The sequence below is a fragment of the Electrophorus electricus genome, chromosome 4 (assembly GCF_013358815.1).
Source record: "Electrophorus electricus isolate fEleEle1 chromosome 4, fEleEle1.pri, whole genome shotgun sequence".
NCBI classification, from domain to species: domain Eukaryota; kingdom Metazoa; phylum Chordata; class Actinopteri; order Gymnotiformes; family Gymnotidae; genus Electrophorus; species Electrophorus electricus.
In genome coordinates this window covers 2,991,685-2,996,684 of record NC_049538.1, presented here as the reverse complement: position 1 = coordinate 2,996,684, position 5,000 = coordinate 2,991,685, and the positions used below count along the sequence as shown (strand labels likewise).

Below are 5,000 nucleotides of genomic sequence, written 5' to 3'. Positions count from 1 at the left end.
TCACCACGGCCTCTTTCCCACGCTCCACTTCACAGCCTCAGCAGCACAAATAAAGAAAACAGGTGAGACAGGCAGAGAGAGAGACAGCAAAAGAGAGACAGGCAAGTAAAACAGGTAAGAGACAGACAGAGAGAGACAGACAAAGACAGAGAGACAGACAGAGAGAGACAGACAAAGACAGAGTAAGAGAGACAGAAAAAGACATAAAACAGGTAAGAGATGGAGAGAGAGACAGAGAGACAGAGACAGAGAGACAGCGAGACAGACAGACAGAGACAGAGAGATACAGAGACAGACAGAGACAGAGAGACAGACAGACAGAGACAGAGAGATACAGAGACAGACAGAGACAGAGATACAGAGAGATACAGAGACAGAGATACAGAGAGATACAGAGAGATACAGAGACAGAGAGACAGAGAGATACAGAGACAGAGAGATACAGAGACAGAAAGACAGAGACAGAGAGATACAGAGACAGAAAGACAGAGACAGAGAGATACAGAGACAGAAAGACAGAGACAGAGAGATACAGAGACAGAGAGATACAGAGACAGAGAGATACAGAGAGATACAGAGGCAGAGAGATACAGAGACAGAGAGGCAGAGAGATACAGAGACAGAGAGATACAGAGAGATACAGAGACAGAGAGATACAGAGATACAGAGACAGAAAGACAGAGACAGAGAGATACAGAGACAGAGAGACAGAGAGATACAGAGACAGAAAGACAGAGACAGAGAGATACAGAGACAGAGAGATACAGAGACAGAGAGACAGAGAGATACAGAGACAGAAAGATACAGAGACAGAGAGATACAGAGACAGAGATACAGAGACAGAGAGACAGAGAGATACAGAGACAGAAAGATACAGAGACAGAGATACAGAGACAGAGAGACAGAGAGATACAGAGACAGAGAGATACAGAGACAGAGATACAGAGACAGAGAGACAGAGAGATACAGAGACAGAAAGATACAGAGACAGAGAGACAGAGAGATACAGAGACAGAGAGATACAGAGACAGAGATACAGAGACAGAGAGACAGAGAGATACAGAGACAGAGATACAGAGACAGAAAGATACAGAGACAGAGAGATACAGAGACAGAGAGATACAGAGACAGAGATACAGAGACAGAAAGACAGAGACATACTTTTAACATGTTCCCCCTTTTTCCACTTCACTTTAACTGAAGCTGATCTTCTGGCCAGAGATCAGACGATCACAGAAACCATCAGAGAATGCTGTCGATCACGTTGCCTTATCCTGATTGGTCCATTATCACGTTGCCTTATCGTGATAGGTCGGGTAAGATGTGCTGGAAGGAAACTTGGCTGGCTCTGCTGGAGTTCGGCTGCTAGCAAGTGCACGGCCCACGTCAGGTCCACGCTCTCGTCCTCCACACTTACCAGCTCCTGGAGTCGTCCAGCCTAATTTATTTGGCCTGGACACATGTTCTTTCAATTCTCCATCAAAACAAGGCAGCGCGGTGTCATCTCTGCTCTGCTGAGACGTCTGAGATGTTCGTCTGGCGAGTTTTTCAGTTGTTTGCTCACAACCGAGAAATTCTCGACTGTGGCGAACCAGGCTAGAGAAGGAACGTGTATAGTTTGGTTCGAGAAAGTTACCAAGGGCACAATGACAGTTTGCCATGAATGTGGACACCTCGACTTCGCATAGGAGAAGAAAATTGTGCTTATCTTGAACCACAGCCTGCTCGCAACCTCCAACACCCCTGCAAGCAGATACCTGCTCTGCCTGCTCTGCCTCCTCTGAGTATGTTGTGTGAGACACAAACACATCAGGGCCCATGATGCAACCCTGGCTAATGGCCGAGTGTTCCTTCACCTCCTTAATAAATGAGTTTTTGCTCATGAGTGGTCATAAGGAGACATGACAGCGTATGACACACATTGAGGCATTATAACACCCCCGTGTCTCACACGTCATTATATACATGTCAAATATCGATTCTCCTCTCATTAATTCCGACACAGGACCCTGTATTACTTCTCCAAGGCCACAAATTGGTCTGTTCTGGTATCTCACTCGACTGTCACAGCCAGGAATTAGCCTGCAGACGGCCCCACCGTAATCACAGCGCCCAGACGGTACCGCAGGCTTGGACCTGGAGAAGGGCTGGATTTTATGACTCAAACACTCTATAAACAGCCTGAATGTAAGAAGAGACAACGTGGGCAGGACTGTCTGCTGACGACAGAGGCCGGAGAAGGTAAAACACGGCACACGGTGAGACGGAAAGCTGTCCGATATGTCCAGGTGGCTGTCGGCTGCTGAACTGCATTAGACGTGGATGGAGGTGGAAACAGAAAGGAGAACACCGGGGGGGGGTAATGTAATCAGCCCATAATGGGAGAGTGCACTACTAGTGTAACCCATAATGGGAGAGTGCACTACTAGTGTAAACTGTAATGTGAGAGTGCACTACTAGTGTAACCCATAATGGGAGAGTGCACTACTAGTGTAACCCATAATGGGAGAGTGCACTACTAGTGTAAACTGTAATGGGAGAGTGCACTACTAGTGTAACCCATAATGGGAGAGTGCACTACTAGTGTAACCCATAATGGGAGAGTGCACTACTAGTGTAACCTGTAATGTGAGAGTGCACTACTAGTGTAACCCATAATGGGAGAGTGCACTACTAGTGTAACCCATAATGGGAGAGTGCACTACTAGTGTAAACTGTAATGGGAGAGTGCACTACTAGTGTAACCTGTAATGTGAGAGTGCACTACTAGTGTAACCCATAATGGGAGAGTGCACTACTAGTGTAACCCATAATGGGAGAGTGCACTACTAGTGTAAACTGTAATGTGAGAGTGCACTACTAGTGTAACCCATAATGGGAGAGTGCACTACTAGTGTAACCCATAATGGGAGAGTGCACTACTAGTGTAAACTGTAATGGGAGAGTGCACTACTAGTGTAACCTGTAATGTGAGAGTGCACTACTAGTGTAACCCATAATGGGAGAGTGCACTACTAGTGTAACCCATAATGGGAGAGTGCACTACTAGTGTAACCTGTAATGTGAGAGTGCACTACTAGTGTAACCCATAATGGGAGAGTGCACTACTAGTGTAACCCATAATGGGAGAGTGCACTACTAGTGTAACCCATAATGGGAGAGTGCACTACTAGTGTAACCTGTAATGTGAGAGTGCACTACTAGTGTAACCCATAATGTGAGAGTGCACTACTAGTGTAACCCATAATGTGAGAGTGCACTACTAGTGTAACCTGTAATGTGAGAGTGCACTACTAGTGTTACCCATAATGTGAGAGTGCACTACTAGTGTAACCCATAATGTGAGAGTGCACTACTAGTGTAACCTGTAATGTGAGAGTGCACTACTAGTGTTACCCATAATGTGAGAGTGCACTACTAGTGTAACTCATAATGGGAGAGTGCACTACTAGTGTAACCTGTAATGTGAGAGGCACTACTAGTGTAACTCATAATGGGAGAGTGCACTACTAGTGTAACCTGTAATGGGAGAGTGCACTACTAGTGTAACTCATAATGTGAGAGTGCACAACTAGTGCAACCCATAATGTGAGAGTGCACTACTAGTGTAACCTGTAATGTGAGAGTGCACTACTAGTGTAACCCATAATGTGAGAATGCACTACTAGTGTAACCTGTAATGTGAGAGTGCACTACTAGTCCAACCCCTAATGTGAGAGTGCACTACTAGTGTAACCCATCCAAACTTTAGCAAGACCACCATGTATAATAATGGAGTGGAGTGTCTATCAGTGCAGAGGACCTACAGCTAAACTGACAGTGTATGAAAAGGTAATATCAATGAAGACAGAAAATGAAAAACACCTGCCTCTCTGTGTGTGTGTGTGTGTGTGTGTGTGTCCTGATGTAGTTAACACACTTTTCTTCCTTATAAAGAATGTATAATTGCACTGACACATGATGAGAAACATATTCTGAGTCTACTGTAAAACACAAGCAACACAGAGATATGTTTCATCTATAGCTGTGTTTTAGGTTATATACTTCTTATGGTTTAAAATGTACAATTAGCTAAGAAATACCACTATTCCTTAAGAGGGGGAAATTTAGTGTGATTGCATTCTGTTTATTCATTTCTCAAATATCCTGTATGTTTTTTCAAAGTTCATAATTTATTGCTATAAATACAATAAACTCTCAACACAAGTACTCTGCCAGATACCCACTGAATTTAAACTGCCACAGTCAAAAAAGCCAATAAAAATGCTCACTGGTACGAAAAACTGAAACGTTTAACGAAGGAAAACTGTAATGTTGACATCTGAACCAGTCTGTGTGGTTAAAACTTAAAATCAACTACTGGTGAACTATACACAAATCAAAACCATGTATTTAACATAGTGTCATTATATTCCTAGAAATAACATTCGCTATGGCTCTCTCCCTGACGTGCAGCAGGTCACGTGCGTAGCCGTGATCAAAGGCCATGTGAATGAAACAGCTGAAAGGGCCCATAGTGCTCACGTACTTCTTAACTGAATTAGCAACACAATAACATCGTTTATCATGATATTTCTGGGGAAAGTATTGCTTGCCTTAATTTATAATATTGTCCACGTACTTACATCACTATTGATGTCACTATTTCCCTGTGATTATTTGCTGGATTTTACCAGTTTTGTACCAGCAACAGATTTAGTTGGTTGCCACTGACTTAACCCATAAGCTCCCAATACATTCCAAACTTTAAGAGCTGAACGGGACAGATGACTGAACAGAGCACTTCCTGAACACTCTCGTCACACCACAGTTCCACACCACAGTTCCACTGCAGGAAACAGCTCTGCTAGCTTTAGTCTGGCAGGTTGCCATGGTGCGTTTGTCAGGTTGCCATGGTGCTGCGCTGCTCACCGGAGGCTCTAGGCAGGCCGGTCACTGAATGTTTTGGGGTTTTCTTGCTCTGATACACCTGGGCCAGGTGGTGGAGGACTAACTGGACA

At 44.3% G+C, this 5,000-nt stretch overlaps 1 protein-coding gene across 10 annotated transcripts in view; it reads right to left on the bottom strand.

Moving 5' to 3' along the window:
- The window catches only part of LOC113590714 (RNA binding protein fox-1 homolog 3-like), a 222,951-nt gene that overhangs the window by 43,010 nt on the left and 174,941 nt on the right, over positions 1 to 5,000 (bottom strand). The window lies entirely within an intron of this gene.